At 40.0% G+C, this 21,488-nt stretch overlaps 1 pseudogene; it reads right to left on the bottom strand.

The window, feature by feature from the left end:
• Positions 1-1,301: 1,301 nt before the first annotated feature.
• On the bottom strand, positions 1,302-20,782 carry LOC110287169 (annotated as a pseudogene).
• Between the last annotated feature and the right edge of the window lie 706 nt (positions 20,783-21,488).

Genomic DNA, 21,488 nt, shown 5'->3' with positions numbered 1-21,488 from the left:
ACCAGCCTCTCTCTTTCTCCCCTTTATCTCCTTCTCTAATAAAACTTTTCTCCTTCAGTTTTTGAAATAGGGCTTCAATTGATGATAAAATCATAATGCTGCAGATATTATGTACTTTGTTCTTAGAACATGATGACATCAAGCTGATACTGGCCTGGTAGCTTCATCCAGACTGAATTGCTTTCCTACTCCTGGGAAGTGTTATTCCTATAACCAGAGGAGAAAAGCAATCACTTGCTTTACCTAGTGTTGAATATTGTCAGTAATAACAATGGCTTACAATATATCCACTAATGTGTCGAAAAAAAAAAAAAGAAAAAAGAAATAGGGCTTCAAGCAGCCCAGGCTGGCTTCGAACTCACTAGACAGTCAAGGATAATCTTGCACTCCTGATATTACCACTTCCACCTCCCAAGTGATAGGACTGCAGATGTGCACCACCAAGACCTCTCTCCTTAACAATGGCTTTGTAGTAAATTTCACGTGTTTTAGAGTTTATGTATTTATCACTGACTAGTTTGGTTACTTTGGAAAGTGCACATATGTATCATGGTTAGTTATCATTTTCAACTTGACACAGTCCTGCTCAGACTTCTCCAAAATTATGGATTGTAACCTAAGGCTGTAAACTCAGTATACCATCTCTTCCCTAAACAACTTAGGGAACTTCTGTTCAAGGTATTTTGCCACAGCACCAGAAATGAAACCAAAACAGAAATTAATAAAAAACAGTGAAGTTGTTGCTCTGATAGATCTGATCATACACCTTTTATGCCTTGGACTGTTTATGTATGAAGAACATGGAAACATTGTTGAATGTTAGATGCAAAGAGCGTTTTTGTTTTGTTTGGTTTGGCTTTTTTTTTTTTTTGTCTACTTGAATTTAGTCTTTCTTTAAGAAAAAAAGGGGGGCAGGGAAGAGGTTTGGGATGGCCAGGGAAGTAACTCATAAACACTGTGAATAGGAACCAAGACTCCAAAACTTGGGTACTCCTTGTACCCTCAGCCTCGGATCTCTAACAGACTTCCACCCACCGGTTTCCTTTTCAACAAGACACCCAGATCAGCAGCAGAGGTACCTCAGGTCGCTCTCAGATTGTAAACAGTGGGATGGAAGGGGAAAGTCCAAAAAACAGGAGCTGAGAAGAAGGGGAAGGTATGAAGGAGAACCTAGGCTCTGAAGGACAGAGTTGGGCCACAGGAGGTGGAGGTGAGCCAGTATGGGGGTGCCCCTCCTGACTCCCTGGACCCCAGAGATTCCCAAGGTTTGTTCTGCAGTCCACTCCCCTACTCCTGAAGCCTCACAGGCCCAACTCCAAGTCCTCCAGCTCCTCCTTCAGAACCCTCCGTCGAGCCAGCTTCTCCAGCTGTTCTCTGCTGGGCTGGCTGACCTTCCTGGCCTGGATGCATTGCTGTAGCACCTCCACCTGCCGAAGCTTCTTCCTCAGGTTCTTGATCTTCTTGGCTTTCTCTGTGGTGGCAGCAGAGTCAGATGGATCAGAGGCAGCTAGAGGGATGGCTTGGGGGCTGTGGAAAGCACTAGTCGTCTGGGCTGTGTCTCCCAGAGACACCTTATCAAGAATCCTGCTCAAGGCCTCTGCATCTTTCTCCTGCTGCTGCCTCCTTTTCTCCTTCTGCTTCAGGTTGTGTTTGACTGTCTTGGAGAGGCCAGCTTCACCACCTTCAGGTCTGAATAGGGTGACCGTTGTGGTGGACTCAGGGATCAACCCTGGGGGAAGTTCTGGTTTATTCTTGAAAAACTTTACATACTTGTTTTCATACACTGTCAACTTGATACAATTTAGAATCCCCTGAGAAGAGAATCTCAGTGAGAAATTGTCTGGATCAGGTTGGCATATAGGCCCACACTCAGAAGAGGGCTCAGCACATCGCTGCTGATTTTGAAAGGGAGTAGTTTGGTGCAACCACACTCCAAGAAGATTATATTGTTGGCTGGCTCATACTGTTTCTCTGAGAGGGATGGAATAAGCCTTGTTTTGTCAATTCCAAAAAATGTGAGAATCAGAATTCGGTGCTGGCTCCCAATGAACCAGCAGTTGCTGGGATTTTAAAGATGGATTATTGAGTGATCTTTGTAGAAACAATAAACATGAAGTGGAAGCCTTGCAATTTTCCTCTCCCTCTCCTTCTCCCTCTCTTTCTCTCTTTGTGTCCTTGTCATCAGAGCCTTGAGGCCCAACAAGGAGCCAACTGGGAGAGAATAAGTGTAGTCTGTGCAGTCCCCATTCTAAAACAGAAGTATAGGATGCATTTCAGATGGAAAACAATCAAACACTGGCAGAGTAGTTTACATAACAATTCTTTCTGATTGGTACTAGAGTTATGGAAGCTATTTAAACAATTTCTATAGTTTAGAGGTGTTTTATGTTGTGATGATTAAATTTATTCATTAACTTGGCTTGGGCTACAGGATGCCCATTCAAAATGTAGTTAAACATGATTCTGGGTGTGTCTGGGGGTGTGCTTCTGGATGGGATGAGCATTCTAATTACCAGACTAAGAGAAGAAAATCGTTCTTTCCTGTGTTGGTGGCTACAACGAAACTACTGAAGGCCCACGTAGAATTAAAAGGCTGAGAAAGAGAGTCTGCCTTCTTCATCCAGTAGGCTTGAAGCTGTTTTTGAACAGATATCAGTCTCCTACTACATTTGGTCTTGGACAGGACTGTGCCATTCCTGGGCTTTTTATTCTGTATATGAGACAGTATTTTATAACAATCTGTCTGCCTACCTCATATCTGCTCTAATTTTCTGAAAAACCTAATATACAGCTTCACATCAGAGCAAACTTAAAGCAGTTATAGACCCAAATTTGAATAATTAGATTGCAAGTTACTAGTTCAAGGTCATACCACCAGGAATATAACCTAGTGTCTTAGTTATGTTTCGATTGCTGTGAAGAGATACCACAACTACAGCAAATCTTATAAAGAAATTGAGACTGGCTTACAATTCAGAGGTTTAATCCATTCACATCATAGCAGGAAAACAGGTCAGCCTGCAGTCAGATATGTTGCTGGAAAAGGAACTGAGAGTTCTACATCCTGAGGCAGCAGGAAGACAGAGTAACACTGGACCTACTTGAGCATCTGAAACTTCAAAACCTATTATTCCCAATGACACACTTCCTCTAGCCAGGCCATACGTAATTGTACCAATCCCTGCTGGCCTACGGGAGTCATTTTCATTCAAACCATCACACCTAGGAACTCAGTTTCCTGAGCTGGTGCTTACTCACTTCAGTGATATCTCTTCATCTTTTTCAATGTCATTTAAAGATCATACAACAGAGTCCTTTTATATAGTTGGGTAGAACAACACTAGCTCTCTTCTACTTCTGCTTTGTTCAAATGAATGCTTATTTTCTACAATTTTTGGTCAGAGAACATGAGATGCTCATCTGAACACCACTTAGTACCTCAAATGGTTTACGTGATACCTGTTGTTGTATCAGTTCTATTAGTGATGTCACAAGAGATTCATGCATTACTTAAGTAAAATGCACTCTAACTGGCATTTATTCTTGATAGACTGAAGACAGAGTTAGAATTATGCACTACTGCTTGCAATATTTATTAAGAAGGAAAACCTAGGTAGTCTCTAGTTTTTAACTGTATAAGACCAGGTGATTTTCCTTCTTAGCCAAGCTCCTTTGTGAAAACTAGCAGGTTCTCTGTTGACAATACCTTTATCTAGATCAGGTTCCCTTCCTCATCTCTCCTAGTTATTATGCTAGGTCAGAAGCACTGAGCTCAAGTTTGAAGAGTAGGTGTGAGGTCACCAGAAGGTCAGTAATACCTCTCAGCAGGCTAGGGAGTTTTGAGACAAGTGATTGTCCAATTGTAAAGCCAACACCTGATAGCCTTTCTGCTACAGGGGTGGAGACCTTTGCAAGGAAAAGTGTAGCTGGAATCTTTCTCTGGGCTTGCCCTTCAACAGGAAGTCTGGTTTCACTCATCACAGCAATGCTGGCTGTGGGTCTGTCTGGCTATTCACATGTGATCACACTTTAGAGACAATTAGCATTGTCTAAGGGTGTGATAGTTCAAGGTGTAGGAGTTCCTTCCTTTCTTCCTAAAAGGTTAGAAGCTTTTGAATTGTCAAAGTATGCAGGGACAAAGTCTACCGTGATCATTTGATCAGATTTGTGTTTGGTGTGAGACATCCTTTGATCTGGGCATCTGCTGTATAGGGAGTTAAAATTTGCCTGAATATCATAATTAAGGCTATTCAAAAGCAGTGGTATGTGACAGATGTTTTAAGTTCAAAATTGGGATAAAGATTTAATGAAATTTAAAATGAGGAGAATATAGCTTCCTATCATAGTAATCAGTATCCTGGATCATCCAGACTTCTTCAACTAATGTCCATTATTCAACCATAGATATGTCGTCATGATGCCTCCTGAATTTAGCATCCATTATTATTGACATGTTGCTATGAAAGCTGATGCTTGGAGAAAAATGAGAAATCACAGCTGTCAACCATGCTAGGAAAATATCAGCTTCCAGGGACTTTTGTTCTTCTATTCCTTCTCAACATTCTTCCAATTTTTAAATCACTAGATTGTATATGTGTGTGGCTGTGTATGGGTATGTGCATGTGAATACCAGTGTTTGTTGAGACCAGAGACTTTGGATCCCTCTGGATCTGGAGTTACAAATGGTTGGAAGCTACCTAACACGGAAGCTGGGAACTGAAGTCAGTACTTAGCCGTTTTTTTTTTTTTTTTTTTTTTTCTTTGCCTATAGCAGAAACCACCAGTAGAAACTTTCTACAGCACCATAAAGTTTCCAATGAAGCAATATGATTCATAAATATCACAGCTGCAGTTCATATCACATTACTACCCCTTTTCATCCACCAACATGAGGGAACATACACCCTGGTCCTGAAAGTCAGGAACAAGAGATGACTAGATCTCTGTTTCTAGAGAACATAAAGATTCAATGCTTTGAAAGTATAGTGCAACTGGCAAGTCTGGTGTAGCAAGAGTAGAGTCAGGAGCTAGTGAGAATATAGAACAGAAAATTAATATATCATAGTTTTAGTTGCTCATTATAGTACTTCAGAAGCTAACTTCTATTAGATCAAGCCTTTATTATAAAATAGTAGAAGTTGCTAAGCAGTGGTGATGCATACCTTTAATCCCAGCACGTGGGAGACAGAGGGCAATCTAGTCGATAGAATGAGTTCTAGATCAGACAGGGCTGTCCAGAGAAACCCTGTCTTGAAAATAACAACAAAACCAAAAATGGTATAAGTTAGTATCATTTTTTAGCTTAATTGCCACAGAAGTTTGAAATGGTATATTACTCTTAGAAAGAAATAAAAGGTCTCAGCTGAAAATGATGGCATGGCAACATGAAGACTAGGTCTTCTAGTCCAATGGCAGAGTGGGGAGAGAGAGAAGCAAGAGTGAGATCTTAGCTTCACCTGTTTAAGTACAATTGGCCAGATAAGTATCTTTTTCGGGGTTACATCTTTACAACGGAATATCAAATCATTAACAGATACAATGGCCAGTTTCCAATATGAAGGTTTAGCAATTACAGTTTCCCCTTCCATCTACAGTTATTCGATTTGAACTGCTGTAGTTAATGGGGTATACTATCTCTAGGTCACTTTAAAAGTCTTATTTTGGTAGAGGAGAGTGCTGGAGATCAGACACAAGACCCTACATGTGTTCTCTATGTCACCTTTTTTGCACATTTATTTCTTGTTTATTTGTGAGATTCTATTTTAATTACAACTTTTCTCCCTACTCTTTCCTCTCTCCACACCCTCACATACATCCCTCCTCACTCTCCTACAAATTCACAGTCTCTGTTTTCCTTAACTGTTATTGTACACATACATCTATTTGTGTATACATATATATTCCTAATATAACCCATTTAGTTTGTATAATGTTACTTGTATGTATGTTTTCAGGGCTTACCATTTTGTAATGGATAATAATTGGTGTGTTAAGTCACTTTCTAAAGACTGATCTGAGCACTTATGATATAGTAGTTTGAATGACAATGGCCCCCATAAACTCATATATTTGAATGCTTGGTTCCCCTCCCCCAGGTTGGTGGCTATTTGAGGAAGGATTAGCAGGCGTGGCTTCATTAAAGGGTTTATCCCTGGGGGGTGGGGTGGATTTTGAGGTTTCAAAGTCCATGTCATTTCCAGTTAGTTTATTCTTCTTCGTGCTTGTGAATAAGTTACTGCCCCAGTACCATGCCTGCCTGCCTGCCTTTTGACTGTGGCCAAGCTTGGCACCATGATGATCATGGACTTGCCTCGTAAAACTGTAAACAATCCCCTAATTAAGTCTTTCTTCTCTAAGTTGCCTTGGTCATCGAGTCTCTTCACAGCAATGGAAAGGTAACTAAGACATGAGCTGTTTCTTGGAATTAAAATACACAGAAGCCAGCCAGGCATGCTGGTATGCACCTTTAATCTCAGTACTTGGGAGGGAGAGGCAGGCAGATCTCTTGAGTTTGAGGCTAGCCTGGTCCACAAAGTGAGTTCCGGTACAGCCAGGGGGGTATAGAGAGAAACCCTGTCTCTAGCAAGCAAACAAAAACAACATAGAAACCATAAGTCGAAAGTTCTCAAGTGGCTTTTACGGTTTGCAAAGCTTTTAAAGTATTCTTTACAGGAACTCACACTTTAAAACTGTTAAGTGAGGTCTGAGGATGTGGCTCAGCTGGTAGACTTCTTGCCTACAGGCACAACTTCCTAGGCTTGATAAAACAAGGGAGGTGGTGAGTGCCTGTAGTTAGAACACTCAGGAAGTAAAGGAAGAAAGACCCAGAGGCCAACTTCATTCTTGGCTACAAAATGAGCTTGAGACCAGTCTGGGCTACAAGAGACTTTGACTCAAACAAGAGAATCCTGGGTCAATAAGATAGCTCAGTGGATAAAGGCACATGACACCAAACCTAACAAGCTAAGTTCAAATCCTGGGATCCACAGGGTGGAAGAAGAGGTTTCCACAAGTTGTCCTCTGACTTCCATATGTGCACCCTGGCACATGCATCACCTCACACACTAAATAAGTAAATATTAAAAAGTATTACATGAAGTAACATGAGCGTCATAGTTTTGGTAACGCACCATTTTCATTCCAGTACCTGAAGATGGCAAACCAGTAAGCAAATAATTGCTGAGGCAAAATTTCAAGTGTACCACCGGGATTCATAATGATAAGTACTTTTCATTGATTGTTTAAAGGCATTATGGGTCAGAACATAAACTCACAGAGAGGCTGAATAGTGGATGCAAGGTCACATATTTAATGAATGGCACAACTGAGCTTTAAACCTAAGTTTTTAAGAAAGCCTGGGATTTTAACTATTATGCACTTTTTATAGAACTGGAAGTTGTATAAAAGATGACTAAAGCCATCTTACACTTTGAACTTTCATTTGGTTTGGAAGTCATTTAAAAAGTTATCAAGAGCACCTCCATTCATTCAATATTTGTGAAGAGCTTTCCCATAGTCTTTTATGTTCCAAAGTCAAGAGATCACAGTTACACCCAGGGACATAGGATCTATCTAACATGTAAAGTAAGACAGAATACTCTGATTGAACTAACAACTAGACTTTCTAATCATATCCCTTTCTAGATGTAATTTCATAATTAAAATATTTTACTTATTATTAATATACGTGTGTGTGTGTGTGTGTGTGTGTGTGTTGAGGTGCATACATGCCATGATGTGTATGTGAAGGTCAGAGGATAACTTGCCTAAGTCAGTTCACTCTTTTTCTCGGGTTCCAAGGCTCCGAATCAGATTGTTAGACTTGAGAAGCAAGCACTTATACTCATGGAGGCATCTCATGGGCCCAAAATTTCTCAAATTTTGACAACTGAGCTCAATAACTAAACCATGTGGTGGTGGCACATACCTTTAATACCATCACTTGGGAGACAGAGACAGGCAGATCTCTTTGAATTTGAAGCTAGCCTGGTCTACAGAGCAAGTTCCAGGACAGTCAGGGCTACACAGAGAAACCCTGTCTTGAAAAACAAAAACAAACAAACAGAAACTCACTAACTATAATTGGATAAGATTTAATTTTACATCATTATCAAATTATCAAATTTTCTAATCAATTATCCCACAAATTAAACAATAGTCTTTGTCAGATGGAGTCTCCATATCTGGTCTAGTACACATGCCTGCCACAACCCATACTAATTGGAAATACTTATTCTCCCAAACACCAGAAGTGTTCAGTGAATTGATAACTCAGAGACAGGAGTGAATGTCTACTTAGATGCTACTTTGTGGAAGAAAACATTGAGATGGATCTTGAAGCATGAATATTATTTTCAGAAGACAGAAAAGAAGTAATAATTATATGAAAGAAAACAGGAAGAGGCCTAAAAAGAACCCCAGGGTTCTTTTTAAATCCATGAAAGAGACTAAAAGGGAATGACTATAGAGGGAGAAGGAGGAGCTGGCATGGCAGTGCATGGCCGTAATAGCTGGGGAAACGGAGGCAGGAGAATTGTGAATTTGGGGCTTTGTGAAGCTATGTAGCGAGTTCCTATCTCAAAGTAAAGAAATAACCAGTAAGTAAAGAGGTAAATGCAGAAACCAAAATCACAGGACAGAGTTTAAAGGAGTGGGCAGTGATTCTTCAAATGATTCAGGGATGTGGAGAACTGTAGAACCACAGCAGACCACAGCCTGGGTAAGTTTTGATGCTTCTGAATGATGCAACATTACCATGGCTAGCCAACTGGGTAGCCATATGCCAACACTGCATAGGGACCATGGAGGACAAAGAAAGAAATGAAAGGAAAACGAACACAGTAAAATGTATCTGCTTTTGGCTCCTAGAGATGTAGCTCAGCAGTAGGGCACTTACTTCCCATGCCCAAAGCCTTGAGTTCCACCTACCACACCAAAAAGTCTGCTTGTTAAGAGCTTCAAGGATTAGAAGACTGGCTGGCTTCGAGGTAAAAGTGCTTGCTGCCAAACTTAATGCCTGAAGTTTGTTGACATGGTTGGATTCTGCAGGATGTTCCCTAATGTCTACACATACTCTGTGATACATGTATACACACACACACACACACACACACACACACACACAGAGAGAGAGAGAGAGAGAGAGAGAGAGAGAGGGAGAGAGAGAGAGAGAGGAGAGGAGAGGAGAGGAGAGGAGAGGAGAGGAGATGAGCTGCTTGTGGACGTTGTACATCGTGGTGCGGAGCCTAGTGCGCACCACGATGTACAACGTCCACAAGCAGGGAGAGGAGAGGAGAGGAGAGGAGAGGAGAGGAGAGGAGAGGAGAGGGAGAGTCATAAGACACACAGAGAGGAAATGGGTTCAAGACTTCATGTGTGTATGTGAGTGTGTGCCTGTCCTGCTCTCTCTCTCTCTCTCTCTCTCTCTCTCTCTCTCTCTCTCTCTCTCCTCTCTCTCTCTCTTTCCTCCCTCCCTCCCTCCTTCTCCCTCTCCCTGCCCCCCTCTCTCTGTGTTGGTACACTCGTTCCACAGGACACATGGGAATATCAGAGGACCAGTGTTGGTCTGTTTTTACTTGCGAACTCATTTGAGATAGAATGTCTTGCTATTCACCGAATGTCTTGCTATTCACCCCTGCATATGCCAGGCCAGCTAGCCTGAGAACTCTTGGTTCCACCTCCCATGCACTGTAAACACGCTGAGATTACAGTGGAATGTTGACCCATTCAGTTTTATGCAAGTTCCGAGAACCCTAATTCCAGTCCTCATACTTTCACAGCAAGTGGTTTACTCACTGAGGCATCTCCATAATCCCTCAAGACTAGTTTTGACTTTGAAAACAATTAACCTGCTACCAATGAAAGAAGATAAATCTCATAGAAGTAAAATGATATCTGGAGCGATAGGGGGCCAAAAAGGGAGAAGGATGTGGCTCAGAGCAGTAAAGCACATAACATTCAAAGAGTAGCAATTTCTTTACTCAACAGATGTTTCTTAGGTTTTGTGTTAAGTAGGGAAGATATAAGTGAGAAAACTTAACTAATTTATACAATGAAATAGAAACTGGCCCCCTCATAGAACTTTACAATTCAGTGACAGAAGATTTTTAATTGCAGTGGTAATCAGTGTCATAAAAGAATTGGTTTCATGAAACAAAATCTTGGGAAAAGCTGTAAAAAGTTAGTCTTCTTGTGAAAATGAGAGTTTCTTCTCAAACTAAGAGGACAGGAAGGCAGCTAATCATGCTATTGAGGTTTGAGCGCCAGAATATCCCTGATAAGGGAGACTGCAAGTACAAAGATCTAAAGTTTAAAAGAAAGTAGTGGTATGTTCTGGGAAGTAGGAAACGATACAGCAGCTTTCCCAGACCTCCTAAACATAAAAAGGACAATCACAACGCCATCTTATTTTTGAGCCAGAAGAGAGAAAGCATGCCCTACGTCTGCTCTTCTCTGCTTCCATGCACCGGGAAGTAGATCTACTTCTAAGGGACACTACCTAGAAACAAGGGACGAATCTTTGAGAGGCTGGCAGACTTGAGACACCTGAGCAACTGATGGCAATGTTAACAGCAGCTAGGCTTCACACGGAGGTATCTGGCCTGACCTAGACAAATCTTCCAAGGGTCAGAGAACAAGAAGTTCTGTGCTCACCAGATTGGTGATTCCTCCTCCTCCTCCTCCTCCTCCTCTTCCTCATCTTCCTCCTCTTCCTCCTCCTCTTTTTTTTTTCTTGGACAGCAAATAAAAGTCATCTGGAACCATCTGTAGTAAATAAGGTCAAGCTATGTCAACATCATTTAAAATAATTCTTCAACTGGGCAAGGTGGTAGTGCGTACCTATAACTCCAGTACTAGGGATGCAGAGTCAGGAGGATCAATACAAGTTTGAGCCTAGCCATTGTATTAAAATTGTTAATAATTTTATTGATGAATAATTTAATTACTGTATTTAAAATGCTATATTTCAAGTCTACTGAGAATTGGAAAATGTATGCAGCCATCTCAGTACCATCCCAGTTAAGGTACAGGCTATTTTTTTTTAACATTCCCGGAGGTTCTCATCCGAATAAATATACTTCCTCAAAGGTAATGATTTTTCTCTCTCACTACAGAATATATTTACTATTTTTAAGAGTCATAAAATGAGAGGCTGGAGAGATGGCTAAGCAGTTAAGAGCACTGGTTACTTTCCCAGAGGACCTGAGTTCAATTCCCAGCATCCATATGGCAGCTCATAACTATAACTCCAATTCCAGGGGATCTGATGCCCTCGCACAGCCATATATGTAGCAAAACACCAACACACATAAAATAAAAACCAAAAAATTAATTTAAAAGAGTCATAAAATGAGGCCCAGTGTGGCATGCTTTTAATACCAGGACTCAGGAGGCAGAGGCAGGCCGATCACTGTGAGTTCAAAGACAGCTTGCTCTAAAGAATTCTAGGACAGCCAGAGCTTTGTAGAGAGACCTTTTTTCAAACAAAACAAAACAAAAGTCATAAAATGGAACCACACTGTATATTTTTAACTAGGTTTCTTTTCTTCACTGTATTCTTAATTCAATATACTAGTATAACAACTCTTTCTATTATGTTATAGTATCACAGCATATAACTATATAACTTGCTTCTTCATTTCCCTGCTGGTGAGTCCTAAATTTCCTGTTGCCATGATGAAATACCCTGACCAAATCAATTTAACTGAAAAGAGTTTATTGTGACTCACAGTTCAAGGATATAGGATAGGAAAGTCACGTCTGCAAGAGCCTTAAGAAGGTGGCTGACAGCATCGCCACTTGCAGGCAAGAGGAAGAGAGGGATACATGCTTATGTCCAGCATTGTCTCTGCAGTCAAGAGGAAGAGAGCGATGAATGTGTTCTCCTTTTAATATGGCTCAGGATTCCATCCCAAGAGATGCCATTCACAATGGTGTCATCTCCCAAACCATATTGACTTCATCAAAACCCTCTCTTACAGGCATGCCTGTATGCTTATCTCTCAGGTGATTCCAGAGCTCACACAATCAATTCACCCGTCATCAACCTAATACCAAAATGCAGCCTGTTAAAGCACAACTTTCTACCTCTCCTCCCCAAAGGCTCCTGCCATCTCACAATGAAAAACACAATCCAGTTTCAAAATCCAAAGTCTGCAACTTACCTGAGACTCCAGACAATCTCTTAACTGTGTTTATAAATTAAAACAAACAAACAAACAAACAAGTTGCATAGTCCAGCATACGATGATACAGAATAAACAGTCCCATTCCAATATATAACAATTGGGGTATAGCAAAGAATAATTGGACCAGCCCAAAACCAATATCCATTGTGGCGAACACAAAATCCTTTCACCTTCATGTTGGTCGACTAGGACTTGTGATATAGTCAAATGGACACCAAAAGCCTTAGGTATCTCCATCTCTCCAGCTTGGCTGTCTGCAACACACATTCTCTCTTGGCTTTGGGATGGCTCTATTCCATTTCTGAAGCTTTCCTTGATGGGTAAGCCACAGTCCTGGCACCCCCATGGTCTCCATTTAACTGAGGCTTCACGTCCATAGCCTCATGAAATGACTTCTCAGAACCTCTTAGCAGGAATTCCAATATTGTCCCATACTGCCTGACATATCATCTCTCTCGAACCATAGAGCAAGATTCCTGGACCCCTTCAACCTTCCATCTTTCACGCCTCTAATACCAGTACCATGTAAGCCATACTTCCAAGATCCACTGCCAGGTCAAGATGTACTTGCATCTCACCCACTGGACCACAGTTCTATCAGCTTCTGTGTGCTGACTTTGGCAAAACATTTTCCTGGGTAGTTGATTTTGAGGAACAGGGAACTCCCTTCAGTTTAAGCTGTCTTCTTATAAATGACTTTGGATCTTCGCAGGATGGAGCCCCCACTGGGTTCTGTTTTATCCTGAGGACACCATTCCTGCTGTCCTAGTTCAGTGTAGGCAGTCTCTTTTCAGTAGTGCTCATCTCTTCAGTAATTCCAGCTGGTTGCTTGCCATCAGCTTAAAGACTCTCCGGTCTAGAAATTTTCTCTGTCAAACAAATTAATCCAGTAGGTTTTTTTTCTAAGTTCAGTTTATTCAAGTTCTCAGAAAATTGGCAGAATGAAACCAGATTCTTGGCTAAGTGTCACTCAAATGTCCCCAATCCCAATTCCTGATAAGAGTCCTGGTTCCCCTCTAAAATCTCCTTAGCTCGGTCTCCATTATCTGTGCTTCTCTCTGCCTTCTTGGCCTCCTAGGGTCTCGCCTAAATGGCCTATTAAGTTTTGATTAGAACGTCTTTTCTAGTCCAAAGTTCTACTCTCATACTCCCACTATAAACTTGTCCCAAAGATCTACAAGCCAGATGGCCAGATGTATCCTGAAGCAGCTCTCCTTTTTGATACCAAGTCTCTGCCTTGGTTACTCTTCTTATTGCCATGATAAAATACAGGACAAAAGCATCTCAAGTGAGATGGGCTCTATTTTGGCCCACAGTCTGACAGTACAGACCAGCAGGGAAGGAGAGCCATGAGAACAGGCGCTTGAGTCATCTAGTCACACTGCATCCACAGTCAGAATTTAGAGAGTAAGAAATTCTTATACTCGATTTGATTTTCTCTTATGACACAGTCCATGGAGTGCTGGTATCCACAGAGGGTGGGTCCTCCAATTGCAATTAACCTAACTAAGACAACCCTTCTCAGGTATGTTCAGAAGTCCATCTTCCAGGCAATTCTAGAGCTCACTAAGTTGACAGTTGAGATTAACAACTATAATAGCATTTAAGTTGCTTTTAGTTTTTATCTTGTATGTAAATATCTGCCATAAAATTTGTGTTCAACTCATCCTGTGGGCATATATGTTCTTTTGAGTAAATGTCTAGGAGGATAAAGTCTGAGTTATAGTGAGAGGATATGTGTAACATTCTAAGAAAAGGGCAGGCATGGGTACAACATTTTACTACTCAAACAGCAAAGGATGTGAGTTCCATTTGTTCTATAGCCTCTTTAACATTGGTATTGTGAGGAGTTTCCACTTTAGTCATTCTAGTGGGTATGAAGTTATTATTTTACTGTGGTTTAATTTGCATTTTCTTAATGGCCAATATGCTGTGTGCCTTTTCATGTACTAGGCTGAAGTTCCCCTGTCTTTTTTTTTTAATTAGTTTTCTGTTCAAATCTTTTTGCCACTGGGGAATTTTTTAAATCTAATTATTTATTGACAGTTATACCTTAAGGGGTTATTGATGAGTCCAAAGTATTTCGGCACATATATGTACATGATTTTGTAAATATTATATAAATAATGAATATATATTTCTTTCTCTTTTGATTGCCTATTTTCTGTCATAACTATTTTTGATAAGCAAATCTTTTAAATTGGGTATATTCTATTTTGTTAAATTTGCTATGGCTAATGGTTTTCATGTCCTCTAAGAAATTTTCTACCCCAAAGTAATGAAGTTTCTGGTGTTAGTTTCAACATTAAAATCTTCAATAAATTTCAGATTATTTTAAGTACAGTGTGAGTTAGAGATTAAGGTATACTTTCTATACGACAACCAGGTTTTCTACTGTGATTTATTAAAACCAGATACTGTGAATCTGTAGTTTTATTTCTTTAAGTTTAAGATTGTTTTATCTGTTGTCAAGCTTACGTGGAAATGTAAACACTATTCTTTTTCAAGTTTGTGTTGGGTATTGCAGATTCTTTATGTAAAGATATCCATAGATATTTTTCTTTGAGATACAGCCTAGGTACATTATACAGTTTAACCTCAAACTCACTCAAAATCTCTTATTACGTTTTCATTTTTTATTATCATATAGTAGTTGTACATCATAATAGGTTTCATTGTGGCATTTTTATATTTGCACATGATGTACATTGATCATGTTTACCCCTACCCATTTTTTACTCCTTAGCTTACCCACTGGTCCCCTTTTCTTCTCAGATAGTTTCCCTTTTAGTTTTATGCATTTTTATTTAAATCTATTTGGGGAGATGTTGAGACAGGGTAGCCCTGGTTGACCTGGAACTCACTCTGTAGACCAAGCTGGCCTCAAATTCAGAGATCTAGCCTCCAAAGTGTTCGGATTAAAGGTGTGAGTCATCTTTGCCTGGTTAAGAAACTTTTTTTCATAAAATAGTTTCTGATTCAGTTCCCCTCCCTTATTATTCTTCCCTTGCTCCATACACACCCAACTCCATACCTTCTTTCTTTCTCTTTTTAGAAAACAAAAAGGTAAATAAAAAACCCAGAACTTAAAAAAAGAAAAAGAACAAGAAACATAATATAAAAGATACACATATACACACACATTAATAAATAGAAAAACACAAAATTAGAAACCATAATATACAAGCAAAGGACCAATAAGGTAAAGAAAAACTCCCAAACAAAGCAATATGAGAAAAAAAATCTCCAAAAATAGCCTTGAGCTCATTCTGTGTTCAAAATCTTCTTGATTTAGTTTTTGAAGTGCTGGGATTACAATTATGCAGAGCTACTGCTGGCTTCCATATAGATTTTATATCAACATGTCTACAAACACATGCATGATTATGGTTTAAATGGATAGATTAATTTGGGGAAACAATTATATTAACAATAACAGGGTTTTCAATTTCTAAACAAAGACTGTTTATCTCCACTTATCTATGTTTTCTCAAATTTCTCTCAATAATGTTTTATAGATCTTTCTGTAGAAGTTTTATCCAGTTTTCATTACATTTATTCTTAAGTATCTTATAATTTTAGCTGCTAGTGTTAATGGCATATTAAAAGTTTCAGTCATTTATAATAACATAATATAAATTATATCTTTTGTAATTGATTTCTAACTTCATTCAAATATGGAGAACTTATCTGTGCAGTGTGGATATGAAGCAATACCAAAATGCTGTTGGTTGCGTTACTTGTCAATGACACAACATTGCTAATTGTATTCCCAGTCTGAAATATGCCCCACTGATGAACAAGAATGCCATGACAGCCAAAGACTGAGACAGCCAAAGACTGAGCAAGACCAAAAGCAAAAGAAAATCCTGTCACTTTGTTTGATGGGGCACAGTTAACTGTAAAATTAGTCTGTTACTTTTGCCACTACTATAACAAAATACATGGCAAGAAGCAACTTAAGGGAGCGAAGGGATTTATTTGAGCTCACAGTCTGAAGGGATACAATTTATTATAGTGAGAAAGGTATGCTGGAAGACTTGCTCACATCTCTACAAACCAGAAAGCAGAGAAAAGTGAATACTGACATTTTAATACCAATTTTATTCTGTCTGGGTCCATAGCCCATGATTCAGAGCAAGTTTTCTTCCCTAAATTAGTTCTCTCTGGACAGACCCTCACAAAAACAAGCAAATCTGAATCTAGAAGTTTCTTAATCCAATCAAGTTAATGGTGAAGATTAATCATTATAGTGTCACCAATCTCCAAGGTAGCTGGACTCACCTGCTAGATCCTGTGTACCTGGAGCTGAGTGGCTGAGAACAGAAGAGCAGAAAGTGAACTTGCAATTGATTGCAGGAGAGTCCCAAAATTAAGTCATCCTGTGCCACATTAGAGAAAATAAAAATCTCTCCTGATACATTGCCAGGCTTCACAGTAGAGCAGTAGGTCATTGAGACTGTATAGCCATTGAAGAGATAGGCTAAAGCCTACACAAACTGGAAATAAATAACCTCATCAATGTGAGGTGGGTTAATTCCACAGATGTGGAACCTGCAGTTGTAGAGGGCTGCATGTATTAGCATAACCGTATAGGTTGGAATAATTCATGATGAAAGATAATCCAAGGTCACTCTTACGTTACAGATGAGCAATATAAGGCTCAGAGGGAAAATGACTTGTCCAAAGTCTGATAGCCACTGAGCAGTAGAAATGAGCATGAAGCAAAGTCTTCTAGTTGTTTGCTCATTTGTTTGTTTGTTAGATAATGTCTCATATAACCCAGGGTTGCTTCAAACTCACTGTGTATTTGAGGACAAACTTAAATGGCTTGTCTTTCTGCCTTCACCTTCCAAAGACTGGGAAAGGCATATGCCTCCATTCATGAAAGATGATTTTTGCAATAGTTTAACTATATGTGAAGGCATTTTTCAGAAGAGTTATCGAAACAGATAGCCAGTGTAGTCAGAAAAGTGTATTATCATATAGATGATTCCTTAGGAAGCACAATGTCTATTTACAACAGACTGGGAAAACATTACCTCTGCCATCTTTCTGTGGGGAGTTGTACTTCTAGGCAGTCTTTCTAGAATTGTCCTTTTTCTCCATTATCCTTGGGATCTGTGAACTGTGTCAACAGCAACAATAGGCATGTCCAGTACTTCATGGTGACTTTCATGACTAATACTGCCCATCAAGGGTGATTTTGTTCATGTATTCAGCCCCATCTTTTGCAGTTTCGGCATGTATGCACACAACCAACCAAGGATGGAAAATACTTAGAAAAATATGGTATCTCTGCTTAATATGAATGGCCCTTTTCTTTCTTTCTTTCTCTTTTCTTTTCTCCTTTCTTTTCTTCTTTCTTTCTTTCTTTCTTTCTTCCTTCCTTCCTTCCTTCCTTCCTTCCTTCCTTCCTTTCTTTCTTTCTTTCTTTCTTTCTTTCTTTCTTTCTTTCTTTCTTTCTTTCTTTCTTTCTTTCTTTCTCTCTTTCTTTCTTTCTTGGTTTTTCGAGACAGGATTTCTCTGTATAGCCCTGGCTGTCCTGGAACTCACTCTGTAGACCAGTCTGGCCTCGAATTCACCTGCCTCTGCCTCCAGAGTGCTGGGATTAAAGGTGTGCACCACAACGCCCAGCTGGCCCTTTTCTTAATACCCCTTAAACAATAACATGTAAGAACAATTTCATAGCTCTTACATTGCACTATGTATAAGTCATCTAACAATTTAAAGTAAATTAAAAGCTATTTGTAGATTGCATATAGACAGTATATAATTTGTTATAAAGGATTTGTGCATGTATGGGTTTTAAGAAAGTAAGCATAGTTTACTTTAGAGCTTTATAATGATAATTATTAGCAGTTAATTACACAAATGAATAAGATGTAGTATGATATTTGCTTGTGTCTATATCTTGTATGTGCCTTCCTCTTCACCCCGACCACCTCCTGTTCCCTTTCTTCCTCTCTCCATTTTATATTTTTCCCTCTTTTCTTTCCTTATTATTGATTTCTCATGCTCTTAAGAAATTTGTGACTGAACTGGGGGAATGATTCATCACATACACATATTTGTTGTACAAGCCTAACAACCCGAGTTCAACCTCAGAACACATATAAAAAGCTGAATGTGGTGGGACCTACCTCTAATCTCAGCCCTCACTCCTAAAGGCAGCATGGGAAGTAGAGACAGGAGTGTTAGCCAGAAGCAGGAAAGCAAGAGACATATTGCCTTCTCACCTCATTGTGGAGATATTCTAACCTTCACAAGTGTGATGTCCATGCAGGCACGTGCGCGTGCACACATACACACACACACAAAGAGTTCTCTGCTTTTTCTATATTAAAAGAGAGATTTGTGACCCCAAACCAGATAGATTCATACAAAGATCATTCAATTTAACTAAAGTGCACTAAAGGGGAAAAAAAAAAGAATCCTGGGCAAGGGCTTTTAAGGTAACTCTACTGTGCTTTTATGGAATACATAGGCAATTGCATAGGTTTAGAATGGATTATTGACTCAAATGTAGGTACTGACCTTCATCCTAGTTCCTTCACACAAATTAGCTATCTCGAATACAACCTACAATTTATGTCACGGAGAGGCAGTCAGTCAGGAGTCTTTTTCAAATTCAAGTTTAGTTTTCACACATCAGAAAATGTAAACAGCTCACAGCAAACAAATCAACAACCTCACAATATCGCTCTAAATAATGCTACCAATGTCTGGAGGCAAGATTCAGTTACAGATAGTGTGGGAAGCTAAAACTCAAAGTGGCTTGCAAGTCCCCTTGTTCAGTGCATGTCATCTGCTGGTGGGGAAGGCTGGTGAGTGTTTTGTTTCTTCAGCAGATGCTCTGTGAGAGTGATGCCCCTTGAGAGCAAATCGAAGTTAACTGGCAGTGGCCTCAGTTGTGCTTGGCTTGGTCAACCAGGATGACAGGCACTCAATTGCCACTCCGTTCAGAATCGGACCAGAGGTAGGAGAAGGTGATAGCAGATACAGTCACTGGAAGAGTCCTTTGTTGCTGGAGTCTGTGACTCATATTGAGCTATATAGGAGACCAGTGTCTGCTCCTGCCTGGAGCACGGGATTTTATGACCCTTCTGAAGTTTATCTTGTCCTTGCAAACTGCAGTCCCTGCTCCTGATTGGTGTGGGCTGTTTGCTCCCAGGGCATCCTTGGTTAAACCTAGGTGCTTGCTTCTGGTGCCATAATATTCGGAAGTCTAGACATTGATCTAGAGTGTTTTCCCCTTCCTCCTTTCCTGTCTTCCTCCTTCCTTCCTTTTTTCTTATAACCATTCACTACACAGTTACAACGAAGTATTAACTGTGTCCTAGTCTGAATAGCCCGGAAGAATTGGTCAGGAGAAAAGAATTTAGCACTTGAATTAGACCTCGAGGTCCCCAGGGTTAAGCCTCCAGGCTCCTCTTTTATCTACCAATTCCTAAAGACTTTCCTTTGAAAAGATCTAAAGGTTATGTGTGCTACCATACATAAGACACTGGGTTGTGTCCACTTAAATATCCTGAAGCCACTCCTTGTCATTTTGTCCAAAATTCCTCAACAGAAAGCTCTATCAACTAAAGGAGCCACAACACCCTTCAAGAGCTAATAAGTATCTACAGACCTTGGCAGGGACAGAAGCCCCCTTCGCACTGGCAAGAGCAAGCTGCTGAGGTGGGAAGAATCCTGCAAGAGGAAGGAACACAGAAGGGCCAGCTGCTTGTCAGGGAAAACAAGAAGTCGAGCAGGAAGCAGAATACTGTAAGGATGCCTCCCGGTACAAGAAAGAGTGCAGACTGGACAGCTTGTGACCACTATCTCTCACTTTATGAGGCTCAGAATCCTTCCCCACTCCCGACAGAGCTCTCAGTAGCTCTCAGCAGTGGGAACAGGAGGCCCTGCGGGAAGAATTTCATTGCATTGTGTGGAAGGGCTAGCATAGGGTGAGTGTGAAAAGCCGAGTGCCATTCAGTTTTCCTCTTGTTTTTGAATGCTCCACAGGCACTGCCTCCTTCCTCTCTTTATTGCCTGTAGCCAGGGTGGACTTCTCCCACCACCCTCCCTCCTCAACACATGGGGCCTGAGAAATAATGAGGATGAAATTAGCCTCCTACTCTTGACAAAGCACAGACCAGCCACCACTCTTCTGGAGACAGAGCCCATCCATTTGTAGTTCCACCCACGTAGATCCTAGGAGGCAAGTAAGCAAAACAGAAAATGCTAGGCCCAGCCCTGGCTGGAGAGATGACAGCCAGTATTGATAGACAGAACTCCTTTTATTGTTCCATTCTTGTATCTCACTTCAAATACAAAGGCCATTGATCTGTGGAGCTACAGAAATCACTTACCTATGGGTACACTATCAGATGCTGCGCCTTAAGAGCGTCAATTGAATGGAAACATACAAAGTATGCCTTCCAAAACGCACCATTTCAATTGTTTGCCTTTTTTTTTAATCCATCACTGACCCTCTTCTCTCCCCAGTAATTCTACCTAGAAGTTTCTTCTAACCAGTGGGAGACAAATCCTGCCCTACCTTCTCTGTTTTCCTTCAAGGCCCCATTCTCTCCCGACTTTGACTGCATTTGTGCTCCAGTCTCATGTTCCCACTGAGTAGTGTATTCATACGGGTGCTGTGTCTCTTTCCTTCAGAGAGTAGAAAGGTATCAATCTGGCTTCTTCTGTCCAGAGGTTATCTAGAGAGGAAGAACCTTATTAACATGCCAATCAGATGTGTATTTGTAAACACTTGATTTACATCAGACAATACAGACTTGGATGGGAAACAAGCATCATGTGTTCATTACGTTCTTCTTCTTTTTTTTTTTTTATGAAAAGAAATGACAAAGAAACCAAATGCATTCATGTGTGTTAAACTACTTAAGTTTTATGATATGATTTATTCTTTTCTTTTTTTTAAGTCAATTTTCTTCAAGCTTGTAAAAATTTTTTTTTCTATGTCCAAGTTGATTCTCCAGTGTTTGATTACTGTTTCATCAAAAGGAAAATAAATACAATGTGTGCCATTAAAGTAATTCAGTGCAAATTGGGCATAACACAAAATTACATTATTAACAGCTGTTAAATGACTATAAAATGTAATTAGACACACTCAATTCACTACTCATGAACTGGACCTGATTTCTAAAATATCAATTTAGAACTTTGATTATTCATGACAAAAAAGAACATATTTAGATTCTAGTTTTAAATTCATGGTAATGGATGGATCCCCCTAAGACCTATACTAGGATTCCAAATAGGAAGAGGAGAACGTGGCTGTTGAAGCGT

This window comes from Mus caroli, chromosome X, assembly GCF_900094665.2.
Source record: "Mus caroli chromosome X, CAROLI_EIJ_v1.1, whole genome shotgun sequence".
In the NCBI taxonomy this organism is placed as follows: Eukaryota; Metazoa; Chordata; class Mammalia; order Rodentia; family Muridae; genus Mus; species Mus caroli.
Note: the sequence above shows the minus strand (reverse complement) of the source record. Positions and strands in the feature narration are given on the sequence as shown.